The sequence below is a fragment of the Neopelma chrysocephalum genome, unplaced genomic scaffold (genome assembly GCF_003984885.1).
Source record: "Neopelma chrysocephalum unplaced genomic scaffold, ASM398488v2 Primary Assembly neopelma1_59, whole genome shotgun sequence".
NCBI classification, from domain to species: Eukaryota; Metazoa; Chordata; class Aves; order Passeriformes; family Pipridae; genus Neopelma; species Neopelma chrysocephalum.
The window spans coordinates 22,321,948-22,340,375 of NW_020897714.1; the positions used below are offsets into that span (position 1 = coordinate 22,321,948).

The window sequence follows — 18,428 nt, forward strand, 5'->3', positions numbered from 1 at the left end:
TGAATTTTGAAGAACCTATTAAGCTGTTCATTGAAGATAGCAATTAAAGATGCTGGAGGGAAATGGTGTAATCACCAGGATAAAGAGTTACTTTGGCTGCCCCCCGTGGCTAAGAACAGCTTCACAAGGTGGAGGGGACACCAATCCCCACAGCTCAGCACCATGGGCTCCCTTCTGAAAAACAGGGAGTCACAAGTTTAATTCCTCTGCTTCACTGGGAACCATCTGAGGGACACTAATTCATCTCAATTGGGTAAAAGCAGACAGAACTCTTATTTTCAACTTCCTTAAGCAAGTAAACAAATGTGGGGGTTGTCAGAAAGCACAGAGCTTGAAAAATCTAACCTGATGAGAGGGAGAAGGATGTTTCAAAACACTGCTGTGTGGACATTTTTACCCAATTGAGATGGATTATGTATTCAGATAAAACTACTAACTCAATTTGGAAGTAATTTACAGAGACCCCAAAGCTGCCTTTGACAATGCAACTCTTCACTCTTCAAAGAGGTTTTACCCACATCTACTCCTGTGATAAAGCAAATAGTTGGATGACTGAGGAATAGTTGACTTCCATGTAAAGCAAGGCCAGAGTGAAGGGAATACAAAAAAGCATTCAGGAAAAAGGACAAAGAACAGAAAAGCAATATATACTTTGAAAACAACCTATTTTGCAGCAGGAGATAGGAAAAAGGAAAGGAAGGAATAGGTCACTAAGACTGAAAAGCTGAATAAAGACAGAAAAAGATCAGTTAAAATAACTTTTAATGGAAGCTCTCCTAACACTAACAAAGGGAATGCTCCAGTGTTTTAACCAGAGGAATAGTCTAGTGATTAAACAAAACAAAGCACTGAAGGCAAAGGATTTGACTTGCTGTGGAGTCACGTCTGATCAAAAATGTTTAATTAAGACTCTGGGGCTTGTTCAAAGCCCCAAGACACACTTTGAAAAAAAAAAAAAATCAAGTTTTCCTAGAATCACCAAAAATTATATGTTGTTAGGAGCATGTTGGAGGTCAGAGAGCTTATACTAAGTTTGGAATAAAAAATTACACTAAAAGAAAACCCTTCTCATCTCATCTGTGTCCACATCACAAAGCATTCCCAGCAAGCCTTTTCTTGAGAGCAGACCCTAAAGCAGCTTCGACCAACACAGATCCTTTTGGCTTTCAGCGCTGTTTGTGCCAGAGGGAGTTGTGAAGGTGACTTAGAACCAGAACAGTTTCAGCACCCATTCCACATTCAAAGCTTTTTAAATTCTTCATTAAAAAAAAAAAAAGAGGAAATCTTGAATTTATGTAATTACATCATCTCGTCCTTGCTGAGAACGCTTCCAAAACACAAGAGTGATCATAACATTTGGATCGCTAATGAAGAAAAAAACTTTCTGAGCTCTTTGGATCCTGCCAAAAAAGACACATCCGTTATTGCCAAATGTTTCATTCTTTGCAATTTTTAAACAGACGTGCCTCTTCCCTGTACCGATCTTTAACTGGCTCTGTTACAGTCCACTCCAGACCGACTTATTGGAACAGGAAAATAGAAGGAAGAAACTCATTAAAGATGACAGTAAATCTGCTTCTTGCTGAAACTCAACCGTTCTGATGGAGTCGAGGTAAGGCCACACTGACAGCCCACTGAGAGGTACATCTGGCTGTAACCACGCCTGGTATCAGCTACTCTGACTTCGCCACTTGTTCGTACCGCACCTCCCGAGCAGCTCAGCACACCATGCTGACCTCCTGGCCCAAGGCATTAAACACACTAACAGCTACTTGGGACACATGCATGCATGCATGTACACACACCCCTTCAAAAAAATTTTTCTGATGAACTGCCTGCTCAAACAGGCACGTGCCAGAGCAGTGGAGCGAGAGCAGACAGACCAGGACAAAGACAACAGGATGCAGGTGACACATGAGGTGACATACAGATAACTCATGTAGAAACACAGAAAGGGTTCAAGAAAATGATCAAACTCCCTCTTCACATGCATTTAATTGTTTTACCCTCAATTCTTTTCACAAGTATTTCCCTATGCTCTCCACTTGTGACCTCCTGACAGTCCCGTGCTGTTTGTCCTCACCTCTCATCTGTCACACTGTAGTATCTGTAGCACATCACACAGGTAAGGAAAGGCAGGAAGATGATTCTACACAATGACTGTTCTTCCCCACTGGGGATCAGACAGAAAACTTCAATCTCCACTTTAGCAATGCCAATAACTTGATTTTGAAAGCTGTGTCTGTAGGGGTGATTTAAAGGTGTAACTTACAGCTACAGGCATGTCTGTAAGCATGTTTCTAAAAACATTCTCTGCGTTGGCTTTTCATCACTGTATTAGCCATAAGCACATTAGTTGTATGCATTGATGCAGTGGCAGCTAAAAGCTGCCATCCCTCTCGAGGCTACCAAATCCTGCACAGCCTCCCTCCCTGAGAGAGGGCAGCACATCCCTACTCACAAATGCTACAGTTTCAAACACAGATAAAGCTGTTGCCTTCAATCATCCATCTTTTAACTCCATAGTAATGTTTCTCTTTTGCCAGAACTCTCCATGACACTTGCACTTTTTTATTCTTACTGAGGTCTCTTCTTATACTGCTTACAAGTACACAAGGAGTTTCACCTTCATCTTCAATAATTCTTTTAAGCCTCAAAGACTGAAGATTTTCAGTACAATGGTGAATTTTTCACTTCAAGTTACAGTTTGCAACAAAAACGCCACTTTAAAACAAGATGCCTCAGTCTGACACTCAAGCTTGAAACAAAGTGATATTTAGGCTTTGATCCTCAATCCCAGCTCACAAATCAGCTTTGGAACCACATCCAAAATTATCAAGGACCAATCAGCTAATCAATTTCAAACATGACCCAAATTGTCAGTCTTGCAATTAAGATCTGTTCTGCAGAGATTAACATTGTATAAATTGACATAAATTTAAATTCTCTCTCCTGAGATCTAACTTTTTACATCAAGATCACTTGACAAACATTCCATTTAAGCTCCAGTTAAGATCTGGCTTCACTAGAACTCCAAGCTCAAGACTGAGCTCTTGGATGCCATGAAATCTGCCTCTTTTAGACTAACATAAATCAGAAGAGGGTTTTTTTGCTGATGATATATGAAGATAAACCAATATGCATTTGTTTTTCATGTCAATGATGTATCTGTTTTCCCTTCTTGCCCCCCTTCAAAACAGGAGCCTGCAGCTTATTTCTATCATTGTAATAGTCCCTAGCAAAGCCAAGCAGCATGAAATAAAAATATCAAACAAATCACACTGGTCAGGCTTGCTAGAAAAGTCCTGAGAGACTCTCCTATGGCTTCTAAGTATTCTTGGTCCTCCTGTCAAGTAATTACTTGTGTTTTCCAGTCCTGTGCACAGGTGAAAAGCTCTTCCTTAAGATGTTGTCCCTGAATAACATATTTCAGGAAAAGGAAAAGCAGTCAAATACAAGACAGAAATTACAGCTAAGAATAACTGTGGTGGTAAAACACAAACCCTAACAATATTAATCAATAATGCCTCTTAAAAATGCAATCCTTAGCAGTAGAAAGTAGCACACTAAATTGCTCATAAGATTAATAAATTCCTGTCATAATAGAATTGAGTGACACACTGTTACCTCTCAATTTAATCTGAAGTATTTTTTAGCACTGATAACCCTGCCCCTAAGGTGGTGACTATCAGAATGAAAAGAAAAGCACTGCAACACAGAAAAAGAATACTAATTTTCAAATTAGGGATACATGGCAAAAGGATAAAAATGTAAATTAATAATTAAAATTTTACTTATTGGTTTATTATTCCATTACAAACTTGCAGAATCTGTTGCTAGTTAGGGTGACACTTCTTGGCTGAACCCACATATGTTTCTTCTGCTCACTCCTTTGGAAATACAATTCCCCTCCCTCCTAAAAAACCTTCCGCAGAGCCAAGTGTAAGGAAGCCCCAGAGAGCATCTGCTCCCTTTTTTCATACTTACAAGAAATGCTTCTCCTGCCTTAATATCAAGCTGCAAGCAATGGGTCAGAGCACACTTCCTACAGGCACCCACAGGTTCCAGTGATGTTCTTTATTTCATGAAAGCATTTCTTTTAACAATATTAGGTTCAATAATCTCTTTTTAATTATACTTAAATTCTGACTCAAAAAAACCCTATCTGGTGACACATTTCTCCTCAGAACTAATGCCCGCTAATGGGAGTACTTGAAAATCCAACATTTTTAAAGTAAGATCTAAAAATCCAATTAGGCATGTGCTTTGATCAGGTTTTGCCTGCTTCACCATCAGTTCCAGCTTGAGAGGCATACCTACATTAACTGTAAGGAATGGCCCAGCATGGAGTAGCATGGTGTAGTTTGCATGCCAGCACCACCACAGCCAGACAAAAGGGCCAGCAGGTTCACGGCCAAAAAACAAGAAGCAACAAAAGTCACGACCTTTGACGTTCTTGCACACCATCAGCTAACTCTGCCAGGGACCATACACTTCGAAAGCCAGTCCTGTCCCTCTCTGAACATGTCCAAGCTACATGTGTCAATTTAGCAGAACGTAATTGGTTTTCCTTTGAATAAACATTCATGATGAAACAGATTCCCCTAGTAGGCTCTGTCTACATAATGCCTTTCCTTTCCGCCCCCAAAGCATCTTCACATTTAACATCCAGATCTGGGAAAGCCTAAGAGCCAAGACTAACTGTAACCCATTACACAAAACATGAAACCCTTATGATCATGGTGGCAGAACAACTGGCATAGCAAATTCTTCTCACTGCCTATCATTCTGGGCTCCTGTCTCTGGGCTCACACTGTCTCTGGGCTCCTCTGCAGCACAAGGCCATCTGTGATGCCTGTCAGAAGAGCTTTTTCAGAAGTCAGTAAGTTAGTAGATCATAAAAATGAGCTAGCAAACCTACTGCCACAGCCCTGAGGGCAGCAACAGATCTCAATTGCCCTGACCAACCCCCCTAGAGTTGCACTTCTGTCACCAGGACCACCTCTTCCTTCCCAGCTTGCTTGTCCTTCCTCTGCTGTCATTGCCCAAAGACATGATAGTTCAGTAGTAAGCCTGGAGCTCAGTAGGCTGAACTTCCCGCTCCTCCAACCACTTCCTGAATAGTTATGGGCATATGCTAGGAAGAAGGTTAATTTTTCTGATTTGGCCATTTTACTGCAACCTAGTCTCCCAGTGTAGCAGACAACACACAAAGCCACTGTTAGCAGCACCGTTCAAGAACAGCGCTGGGGCAGAGCTCATCCCAACACAGATACTGCGAGTCCACACTGCTCATAGAGCCAGCTCGGTCTAACAACTTACAAAGCAGGACACCTGCCTGTCCTAGGAAGGAGGCCAGCTGACCAACTTACCAAGCACAAACTCAGTGTATTGGTTTAAGGCATCTCAAGACAGACAGTGAAGAACACAAGTAGGAAGCTATGGACAACCTATGCTTGGCTTACCATGCTGCAGACATGGATGTACGTACCCTTACTCTGGTAGTAATGGAAGCATGAGTGTTCTTTCTGTCCATACTCTGGAGCTCCCATGAAGCCTGTATCTGACACAAACCCAGTTCAAAGCAATTGCAGAAGTGACTCACACTTGAGTTGGAATAACTCCATCAGAATTATCAGTTTTGGTAGCCAGCAATTGTTTTCAGCAGTAACTTGTTTTCCTATTGTGCTATTGCTATTCCCTACCTATGTTGAACTGGACAGGTTCAGACCAGCTCTAGTAAATATGTTGCCACTGCTTGTCAGGCACATCAGATCTGGTCTGCAGTGTGCCTACCCCAGGACTCTGCTTCAGCAGAGCCATAGAGGTGGAGTGGGCCCTGGCACTGCAGAAGAACAAGAACAGAAGTAAAAGCAAAGCTGGAACATACTCCTCCTTCCTGACAGCTAATTGCTATGGTCCACTTGAATATGAACTCATCTTTGCACCCTCTGTTCTGGATCAACATCCTTCACAATAAGTTCCAGTCATACTTTAGCCATGAATGCAGAAACACAAACAGAGGGTTCTCAGATCACATGTACAGCATGACCTCCTTGGCAGCCACCTCACTTGCGTATGAGACAGTGAGACGCATTTGAGGCATAAGCACTCAACTATCAATTTTGAACTCTCAACCTTGTATTGTACTGACAGATTATTGACAGCCTGGGAAAACAAAGCTTCCCTACTTCCTGGGGTCAACCTCTTCTCCCTAAGGGTCAACTCCTAACAGACAAAGAAAGCAGCAATTAAATAAAATCCAAGTCTTATTCACTGAACTTGACAACGTTTTCACATGTTAGAAAACAGCAAACCCACTTGCCAAAGGGCACAGGAACAGATGGGAACTGAAAGGGCTATTACATAAATTAAACATGCAAACACTGGTTGTCTGCTCAAAAACCAGCTCCTTTAATTTCCACGTGTGCAGTATTTGATGTGGCCATAGCATTGTTCCCACATGTCTTCACTTGAGAAAGATGGGTGTACATTTTTCCAGTTTCCTACATAACTATGTCGTGCTTAAAACTGCCTACAGCTAGAAAATATGACACACATGACAGAACCCTGCTATTTCCAGCAAGGAAGTTAAATGTAAAAAAAAAAAAAAAAAAGACTACACATATTTTTAGGCTATAATTGAAATTTTAAAGTAGTCTCCCTTCTGAACATCCAAACACTGATGTAGTGTGCTGGCAATTGACTACTAGCCAAAACTTATGACAGAGTAATATTTTTCATAATTCAGTGCAAAATTAATCTCTGACAGATGAGCAAGAAGCAAACAAACCCCAGAATTTCAGACGCAGGTACATTTTTTTGCTATACTTGTTTGACTATGAGGGGGACACGGGCAGTTGCAGATCAGCAGGGAAAGGAAAAGACTGGAAGAAAAGTATTGCTAGATGCCTTGCAGACTGTCAAAAGGTCTGTCTCTTCAAAATGCCTCACTGCAGCTCACAGACTCCAGTTGTTAGTCCTATGCAGTTGTGGGAAAAAAATCACATATGTTCAGCAACATAGATGGGAAGTTTTTTGTTTATGTTTCCAAGACTGAGGTAGAAAATACCCTTTCAAAGATACAAAGTAGCATCAATTTCCCCACCTTGCACTGCATGAAGCATTACTTCCAATGTCCCAGACCCTCACAGGAACTGAAAAAGATGCTAGATTTAAATCTGAGGCCATTCTGAGCAGTAGCAAACACATCCATGAAATGCTATACCAGGGCTTTCTGTTTCAAGGAATGAACATCAGTAATCTCCCACAGCCACCACAGAAAACATCGAGGTCTAAAAGGGAAGGATCTGGGACAGCATCAGCCAGCAGATGCAGCCCATCACACAGATAGCTCATGTTACCTTCTTGATAAGTGATAGGAACTTTGACCTTAAAACTGCAATAAAATAAGAACGAGCAAAGTGCAGGGACAATGTGTCTTACAGAAAGACAATATTTTAATTTACAGCTATGTTAGTTATGGATGTGTGAGTAAAAACCCAGGATGCCTCATGCACCTCAGCCTTATCAACACAACGGCTTTGCTGACATAGGGAGACCATAAAAAGGATAAGGTTTCATTGTATGCACTCTTTTTTCTTTTCTTCCTTGTTTTAATAAACTCAGATTTGCTGGCAATACCTCTAGTAGACCTGGACACAAAGGCAAAAGAAAACAAAAGAAAACAAAAACATTGATCATCAATCCAGTAAAACTTCCACTGGCAAAAGCTGTCCAAGCACAACACTATCTAGAGTAAGACAGGCTTGTTACTCCAGAAAAGAGATTCTAAGCACAGGTATGGTCTCCACCTCAGTTTGTCTATGCCCAAACCATAACATCTCAACAGAGAGTTGTATAATGGCATTGCCATGACACCTCCACCTAGACGGCTAATTTTCTGTGTTGAACACTACACAGAAGGTGACCTTTCCACACAAAAACAAGACTGCCTGTTGCCTAACTAGTGCAAGGGAGAAGGTAGCTAAGTAATAAAGTAGCTGAAATGCTGTCTCCATCAGGCAGGAAAGAACCGACAGGAGAAATCCAGTTCCTGAGCTGCAGTGTCCCTCTTCCTTTAGGCAACACTATGCACCTAGTCAATGACTACATCTCTCAAGCGATGGAAGCACCAGAGATATCCCGATGTTTCCTACAGAGCAAACTTTCACTGTACTCAGTTTAAAAAGGTGAATGTTTTGCTTCTTGCTTCCAAGCTCTATTTATGCAACCTGCCTTCAAGCGGGCATGCAATGCTGAAGTATTAGAAGCCACCAAGCAGAATTACTTCCCAAGAGCTTTGATGTTTTTCCTTCAAGCAAGCTTTCAACTTCTGATCGAGAAAAGAAAGGCCATTCAACATTTTTCAGGGCATACACATGGAAGATTTACACTTTAGAAATCTAAACACAAAGGCCAAACGCAGTGAAAAATTAGAAACAATAACTGTTTATGCCTCTGCTCTGTAGAACAACCAGAGAACATCAGGACTTGGATGCCCCGGAGCACAACTCGTGGTCTCATGGAGGCAACACTGTACAGAGGCATTCAAAAGGAGCTCTCAAAGCCCCATGTTGTACAGAGGCATTCAAAAGGAGCTCTCAAAGCCCCATGTATCTACAAGAGGAGCATTTTCCTGGCAGAAGCACTTCAAAGGACACAAGACTGTCCACAACAGTCATCCTCACAAGCAGAGAGCACATCTGGAGGGGGCTGCAGTGGTGTCACTTGGGCTGAGTGCTGGGACTTGGGTTGTATCTGACATCTAGTTTGTACTGTGGTCTCTTTCAACCCTATAGGAGGTTGCAGCCCTTAGATCACACAAGCTCAACAAAACCATCCTACCATCCAGTTTCATTCCTGAATGTGCCACTAAGCCTGGTGGGAAAACGTTTAACAAATCCCTGCACACGTACCCTTCCTGAGCATGCCTCAGTTTCCCTAGCTATAGAGTGAAAAAGAAAGAACTTTTAAGCCTTCTGATTAAATTAAGTATTACTGCCAAAGAAGTAGATTTGGACACAAATTCTCAAAGATTTCCAGAAACACTGCTCTTGACTTGCTGCTAGTGAGAGCTTTCAACTGCAACAGACAGCAAGAAAGCACAGACTTGACATTAACCAATATGGAACACTCATGGATTGATGTTCAGCAGTGTTTTTAGGCTCCAAAAATGCTGGAAAATATACCAGGCATAAGCCATTCTGGCAAGGTAAGAGCAGCTGAAGTACAATCTGATGACAAGAGATCCCCTCACAGCTGGAAATGGAACATGAAATAAATCTCCTGGTCACATCCCAATGAATGCAGAAACAAGCAAAAGGTCTAAAGAGTACAAAGAAAACTAAAACGAAGGGGGAAAAGCCTATGGACAGACTGGCAGTGGGAGAAAACCCAAGCTACTCTGGACATACAAGAATTATGATCTGTTTCCCTTGGTGCCCAACCACACTGGGGGGAACGAGACGCATTTCTAGTTGCACAAAGAGTTCTCACAGTAACGTTTTACCACACTGGCTATAGCATTCTTGAGATGGATGAGGCTGTAAGTCATTGACGTTATACTGATGTATGGGCTTTGTGCGTTACTAATCATTCAGACACAATAATCCCATGTATATTTTTGTTTTGCAAACTATCCTGGCATCCATCCTCTGAAAAAATTCTCCTTTCTCTACTCTGGAAGATTTTAAGTGTTCAGGAAACAGGCACAGACTGGGGAAAAACTCAGCAGAAACACTGGTGTGTTCTGTGGGGGAAAAAAAAAAGGAAAAAAAAAGAAAAAAGCCCCACAAGCTGGCTCAAGACAGCCAAATATGAAGACAATTTTAATTAAATCATGTCTGGTTTACATCACCCATTTCAGCTCATTTAGTATCTCAAGAGTTTAATCTCAAAATAGTTAACAGCTCCAGAAGCCCCAACTTTTTCCCGTTTTTTTTCTTTAATGCAATTACACTTTTGCTGTCATAGCAGAAGTATTAATAGCCTTTTCCGTGCAAGATAGAAAAGCTCTATAGCAGGACAAGATTTCAATCATATTGGTGATCTGCATGCTAATGGTTACATACAGCTTTATCCATCAACGTAATTTCTACTGAAGCTATTGAAAATAGACGCCCCCCCTTGAATACTGCAAGCATGCATCTCCATAGGAAAAAAACTTCCATTCACCTGACTGCAGAAAAGACTCTGTGAAGGATAAATAAGTGGGAAAACAGAAAAGCAAAGCTGATAGCCTACTGCATATTGCTCTGTAGGAAGACACAAAGGGACAAATACTGCTTTTTGTTACAGTACCTTTGATCCAGAATTGATATAACCAAGTGAATGGAACTGATCCAAATTTACGAGACAGAAACAGTTCAGAGCTCCACCCAAGCCTGCATTCCTATATTTCTACCTCTACAGGGGATGTGTGCCCTTTATGTAATTCAAAAAGCCTCTGCTCTAGCACAGTAGGCCTGACCCAGTACTCACTAAAACCAACTGAAAAGCAACCACTGACTTCTCCAGTCCATCATTCAATCCATCCGCCAGCAAATTCAAACCATCCAGTGTACTCCTTTCAGAAAAAAAAATAATAAAATCTTATGGCTTACCCAAAACAAAACCCCAAACCCAACAGCCTAGCAGGGAGCTATGTTCATCCTATTTGAGCTTCCCTAACCTTGCCACAAAAGACAACCAAGTCTGATTCAGGAAGGAATGCAGAGAGGCAGAGATCATCAGGTATGATCCACAGGATTGCCAGTGTCATGGTGGCAGGAACTTTGCACAGTGTCCAGCTGACTGATCCTGTAACAATTACTAAAACCAGTGAGTGGGACACAGTAACACCTGGGAGGTTAAGTGCCTATGTCTATAGTCACCCTTGCAATACACCATTATCTGGTGTGCCTGTCCCACTTGATTAACAGTAACATCAACTTCATAATTACATGCACACACACACATGCTTAATTCTAAAGATAAAGTGCTTATTGCCATCTGGAAACTCAAATGTATTTTAAAAGTTAATCAAGACCAAAATACATAATCAAGACAGGCTTTATCAGTTTTATATTTATGACCCCAACTGACACATTTTATTAATCACCAAGTGTTTAAAAGCATTAATGCCCTCCTCCTCTGTTACTATAAATTCCATGTTCCCACTTCCAAAACAGGCTGTAAAAATACAGATTACTAGAAGGACATATTCGGTTCCTGGTACCCACCAGTGTGGGTGCAGAATGTGCTATTCCATGTCAGGTCACTTCAGATAATTTTTGTTCTGCCTGCATAGCAATCAGCTTTAAAGCACTATAATGCAAATAGTCTTTAAAAGGATTTTAACTACCTAAAGCTCTTTGTTTTAAGACAAGGTATTACAGTAAAGATCATCCATAAGATCCAATTATAGTCACCTTATTAACTATATGTCTACCTTGCCTAATTCAAAACCCCCTACAAGATACCCATTTTAAACCTTTTGATTCCCTTATACAATCATTTATCAGCCAAAAAAGCATGAAAATGAGTAGCTACAATGTCATTTATTAAATGAATTCAGAACGCATTACTCTGAGGGTCTTGAAACCTACCTTTTCACCATCTACAAAATGTATCTTGAATTGTCAATGTCTTACAAATGAATAGAAACTGTTCACTTTTAAAATAAAGGAAAAAAATCCCACAGTTCTCTGCTTTTTACAGAGCACAATGTGTTTGAAAAGTGGATTGAAACCCAACAAAGCCTTTATTCCTTGTGGATTTTTATATGTGGACTCTGCAAGTAAAAATGATCGTCTCCCACCACTCAGACAAGAAACATAAAAAGACACAATCTTCTGATATTAAGATATTTTAATATGGCATATTTTAGCCTGAGACAATGCTCAAAGCAGCAGCAGCAGTTCCTCTGCAGATTAAGCACAGCTGAGAAGGATGATATCCTCCTCCTTCACCTCCTAGAGAAGAAAGAGAAGGGGGGCCTGATCCTGTAAAACCACACATCGATCACTTTACTCACATCCTTGAAATCAAGGCTACTTCTCACTGCAAAACGAAGAGCAGACAACATTTACAGGATGTGAGCATTTCGCACCTGTTTTCGCACAGTGCAGTCCACCTACCTTCGTGACATTTGTTGGATAGAGTTACCATCTCCCAAACCCCCGGAATCACAGTGCTGTGAGAAATTCTGCTCAATTGCATTGTTTGTATTTTCCATTTCCCCCAGCACCTTCTTTTACGTTTTTTCATAGGAGTGTGAAGCCATTGCAGCAGTGATTGATAGTAATGGAGCAAAGTCATCCTTCAGTGTCTACAGCCTGGCACAAACAAGATGAAGGCTACCTTGAAGAGGCACTCTTACTGTTTAAACTGATATACTGATAAACTATAAAAACTCCTGCTCTTCCACGGCCTAGAAGGAATTCATAAAATCATTACATCTCCCAAGCTGAATGTTTCCAAACACATATAAGTCAAGAAGGAATAACAGAAACAAGAAACCACACTCACTACTCATTTCAATCAGTAAAATAACAAAGGCACCTATGTGGAGCACTTGGCACTTCTGGGATTTCTTTTAATAACAAAGAACTTGATACTCCTTACAGCAGCCTTGTTAGGAGAAAGGGTTTGCACTTCAGAAATCAATGTATTTGGATTACCTGGGCCACCAACTACAGATTTTGTAGGGGGTGTGAAGCTGAGTGCACAGGCACACTCATGCACATTTGTGTGCATAGCCACCTTTTTTTTCAGTCAGCATTTTATAAGTGCTCATACTCATCTTTTTTAATCCAGAGATTCAAATTTGTCAGGGAAAAACCCTGAAATACTGAGTTTCCAAATCTAGCCCTAATGTCAGTCAGTATGTTCTAATGAACATTTTACTTCAAATGTTCCAGTAGCAGCCATCTAATTTATTTCTTTTAAATAAAATCCCCTTCTGATGCTTACAAACTAAATGTTAATGCCTCATTTAGGACCTCATCTCTAGTGTGTAAAATTAATATGGTCAAAAGCAAATCTGTCATTTACTTTCATTGCCAACATTAGGGACAGGGTAAAAAGCAAACAAAAAAAGCATCATTATTTTAAAATTAAAAAAACTCTAGATATTTAAATGTTAAATGCATAAGGCAGTGAAATTTCTTCAGTACAAGGAAGCCTCCCTGACTGATGTGGACACAAAGTCTCCTTACCGCAAATTAAAAAATGCCTGTGCTGCACCTACTTATAGCATGTGGTTTATTCAAAGTCCTGTTATCTTATCAAAGAAATGAGAGTCCTGTCACCCACTCTGGCTCTCTGAGACTTGCTGCCACAAGCTTTCCAATCGTCTAAGTTCACAGAGCGGAACAGGTAAAACAAGCCAGCTCCCGCAGACACGCCCTCAATCCTCCTGCTCTGTATGAGGGGTTCCCCACCAGCCTGCAGGGACCAAACTGGACATCACAGAATGGGCAGAGCAGAGGATATACACTGCCACAGGATAGTCAGCACCTTCTGTGCACTTATTCCTTACAGATAAGTGCTCATTATCTGTGCATAGGTTGCCTTTCATGAGGTACTTCCAGTGACGCTACAGGTGGTGTGACAACCTGAGAGGACACTGGGGAGGGAGCTGAAATCTAACACAGGCCATTCAATTTCAGTTTGACAGAAGAGAACGGATCCACTCCAGGCAATTTCATCAACAGCTAACTCCTTATTAAGGAGCACATAGAGAGGGCAAGAACACAAACCACATTCGTCGACCAGTGTTAAATGAAAAATGGGGGATAACCTTATGCAAGAGGAGCAACCCAGAGTCTTAGTGCATATGCAGTAAAATTTTGATTTATCCAGGAAACCTTAGTTTCAGGTGCCAAACAATTATATGAAAGTGGGAACATGCTGCATCCTCCACTGATTACATTCACAAAATTGAAATCTAAAAAAATCCCTATGTCTGGAGGCATGAACCAGATATAATTAGGAACTGAATTCTTTCACCGGTCCACAGGAGTCTCTGGTGATTTCATCTTCTAGTTAAGAGCATGAGGCTTGTGCCAGAAACACCACTTTGTCACATGCAAGCATTCTGTCTGAATATTGAAACACAAATAATGAGGAATTAATCGAACTCAACAGTTTGAATTGCAACTGTAAGGACAAATACCTCGTACGCAAAGATATTATAGGAATGGACTCTACAGGGAACAGGAACATCCAAGAACATAAGAATGTGCTTTGAAATGTTATCCTTGTAATACAGTAGGTGGCTACTGAATCTAAATGACCCACCACAGACATCTCTTCATCTTTATCCTGGACATGCCAAGTCTACACAAGTAGATCATTCCTGAACTTAATTTTATTCTGTTAATGTGAAGGGGAAAACTCCTGCTCTTTTCGTTGATTTGAACTGGGCCCTTCACCCATTCATCTATGCATGATTTTATATATGTTGACATTTGGACAAGTCACACACAAAACTCAAATGTTTGCTTTGAACAACACAAACAATCAGAAAGAAAAATCATCAGATTCAAACTGTTGTGTCCCCTGACCCAGTCCTTAACTCCCTCAGGATCAACTTAGAGTTGATACATAATACATATGCATCAGCCTAAAGGGTTTGAGAGGAAAAAAACTGTGCTGGAATGACATTCACACAAGGACGACTGCAGCAGCTTTGTCAGGGAGGATTTGATATAGTACATCTGGCAACAGAGTCAAACAAAATACAGTAGTGCTGGCTTTGGAAAAAGTAACATGAATCTAATTTCTTCCAATTCTCTGAACCACTTTTAGAGTTAGTTACATAGTACAGTACAAGATAAACTACCTGTCACTTCTGAAAAGTAATGGAAACAATTTAAGAATTCAGAAATATGCTCATATTTCTGAATACGAGATAAAACCGAGATACCAGTTGCACTCAATCAACTGTATAAATTTGTTCATAAAAAGCACTGGGAATTTCTGCTCTGTATGCTTTTTTGCTAGGGAAAAAACAAAGTTTCCATTCACATTGACTTTATCTCTGAAAAAGTTTCTTTAGCTAAGTCGTGATACTTTTACATCTGTGAATAGAATGTCAATGCTCTGAAAGTCAGCACACAGTTTCTCAATATTGATACACATTAATATAAAAATTAAAAGCTTATAAGAACCTACGTGGTAAAAAAATGTAACTGTGAAGTGATAAATATTCTGAGAAGTTAAAATGTAATAAGATATTACTGCTGACAGGAATTACCCAGCTAATTTTTACTTATACACATTGAGAGACAGATTTTTATTTCTGAAGGTCAGCAAGCAGTTGTTGCAAAAAGCTACGCTCATACGTACTGTGACAGAAAAACTTGCTCTTCTAGTACGACTAATATTCACTAACCAGGAAGATTTTCACAAGATACAAAGAGCAGTTTAACTCTCAACTTAAAGGAGTTCCGGACAACCAGTACCTTTGAGAAAAGGGACTAGAGAAAGTTTGCTCACACTGATGACAGTGGCACGGAAATCTATGAAAAGCTTGTAGGGACACCCACACAGAGATACAGCACAGTCCCCTCCCAGGCACACAGCGGGGTTTCTGCCTGCGACTGGGGGATGGATTTCATTGCATACAATTAAATGAGGGCCAGTTTCTTGTGGCTGTCAAATGAACTCCATTTCTCTGTATCCCAAACAGAATAATTTAAAACCAGTATACAGGGTCCATCAAAGGAATGCCACACACCCACTGCTTTGCAGTTCTCATTCTCCTTTGTAAGCAGAGGAGAAAGCGAAGATCAATTGCAAGATGGGAGACTGCTGCATTGATTTTCAAACAGAATCTTCCATCAAAACCAATGGTGAGCTTGTCTTCAGATACGAGTTAAAAATCCCACACGGTCTGAGTTGTTCTGACATTTGAGCAAAGGTAGATGTCACCTATCAGTCACACAGGGCTGCATGTGTAAGTGAGATGATCATGGACAGGAGGCAAGTCTGAGGATCTAACCTTTGCTAGGATCCATAGGAGAGCAGTGGAAGTCTAAAACAGGACATGAAAAATGGAGCAAAAAATTTCTGGACGGGAGAGGGAATCAGGTTAAGAATAAGTTAGTTTCATAAAACTGTCTCAGGTAAGATAAAGATAGCACTAATTGTTCTACCTATACAAGGAATTTCACATCTTGAGGGATCCTAACACAGCACCAGTCTGACTCCCAGCCTAGCAGAGCAGCTCCTGCCTGCACTGACTGACTCACAGTCCCCCCGCTCACTGCAGCTGGGATGCCTACAGAAGAAAGAAAACACATCTGTGAAAGTGTAGGCAGGCTAAAGACTGGTGAGCAAACTGATTTCACACAAAAAGCAGCAGATTGGCTGTCATATAAAACCCCAAGACTGACCTATTTCACACAGACACAAGATCCAGGAGCATGGAGCAATAATCAACTTGCATTCAGTTCGATAGATAGAGCATAGCAGGAGAGTGAAGGGGAAAAGTATTCTGAGCAAGAGAGTCGAGGAAAATCAGCTATACATTGCTATATGTCCAACTCTAGCAAACACTGCAGAATGTTTTTCCAGGAAAGGCTAGACAGGGGAGACAGGAAAACACACTAAAGTCCCCGCTACCATTTCCTCCCTCAGGAACAAACAGACCCCGAGACAAGCCACAACAGCCAGGATCATCTCCCAAGTCTTCTTTACAGTGCTCCTGAGCACTGGAGAGCAGCACTGTTCACCCTCCTCCACCAACAACTGGATGGCAAACCTAATTGGGGAGGGTGAGTTCCCTAGCTCATAAGCAATCTCTGCTAAAATTCATATAATGCAAAGGTGTATTAACCAAACAGCACATTTACCACTGACTTCCCACAGAATGGGTACAGAGCCATAAAAAAAAAAAATTAAAAAACACCTGATCTCCTTCCAATATGAATATATTGGAAGGGGCACAAGGGACACACATCATAATCTTTTGGGAAGATAAAGTATAGCTCATCTTCCCAGCTTCAGGCTTTGTGTGTGTTTGTGTTGTTAGGGTTTTTTGTTTATTTTGAAGACAGGCTTCTGTTAACTATGTCATTTTTTTATTTATTTATCCCAAAGACAATAAAAAGCTGTCAGCGGAAATTTGTCTCTCATGTTTCTAGCAAGAGTTCCACATTCAGACCTCCTAAAACAGAAAATTTCCACCTAACAGATGAAAAGTTGCCTTATCCCCAAGGGGATTGGACTCGTCATTTGGTGGCCTTCTAGCATCTTCCACCTTGGCTGTCTCACACCTAAAATCGTTCAGAAAGCTTTGTAAACAGAGTCTCCTGAAATTTGCCAAGAGAACCGGAAGGGTGAAGAAACTGACAATAAGAAGCTGACACTTCTTGCAGAAAACTTAACTGAAAACCTTATTTTCCATCCAAAAGATTAGGCAGGGAAGTTTTCATATAATTCTGATTACAAGGTGCCTATGTTAGCGTGGTTAAGCTACCAACAACAGCGACACTGGTGAGCCAGAGTATGAGAGACAGCTCCCTCCTGCAGCTGTCCAAAGACATGCTTCAGTGGAGATCAGCCAGAATTTAGAACACCCTCCACAAAAAAAAAAGGGCATTAACCAAGATTTTGAAAGCTCTTAATACCTCCACTCCCATCCCACCTGACATGCACTCTGCCCAGGGTCTAGCTCCAGTGAATTTAGATGTACATCAAGAAGGATTATGAGCATATCTTAAAATAAAGATCTAATTCCTAAAAATTATCTGCTACCTGATGTATGTCACCTTGACAGGTCTACTACCTCCCTCTCTCCTGGCCCTCCAAGAACTCTACATTCATCGATCACTTGCACTACCAAGACAGTAACACACACAATTGCACAACAGAAAAGCAGCTGTCGGAGCCTTATAAACCATGTGTAACCCAAATGGGCACACTCTATATGGGACTAGAGTAGGGCTTAACAGCTGTCCAGCAGTTTCCACAATGGAAACAGCCCACACGAAAAAGCACAATCACTTATGATCAAAAAGGTACAATAAGGGTTGCAATCTATTTATTTCCAGATCTATGCCACTCGCATTAACAACCTAAATACGTGTCAAACAGAAAATGGGTGCATGTTATCCTCCTGGTGATTTTACAGCATCACATTCCCTCCTCGGAGTTTATGCTAAATCCTTTGAATTGTACTAAAATCTCAACCTATTTATAGCTTCACAATACAATGAATACAAAGCCATAATCTCCAACAGTTAACGACAAAGCATATCGAGAATTCTTAAAAGACAATTTTTCTACATTCAAAAATTCACAGAAGATTTAACCTAATCTCTCACCTACTGCATGCTGAGTTTGTGTTCCATCAGTATAATTCATCTGAAATAAGAAGAAGTAATAAGTTACGGCCAAATTTTTTGAACACACGTGCAAACTATATTATCTGAGGAATG

The 18,428-nt window shown here is 40.8% G+C and overlaps 1 protein-coding gene across 2 annotated transcripts in view; it reads right to left on the reverse strand.

Moving 5' to 3' along the window:
* The window catches only part of CHST11 (carbohydrate sulfotransferase 11), a 160,593-nt gene that overhangs the window by 141,400 nt on the left and 765 nt on the right, over window positions 1-18,428 (reverse strand). The window lies entirely within an intron of this gene.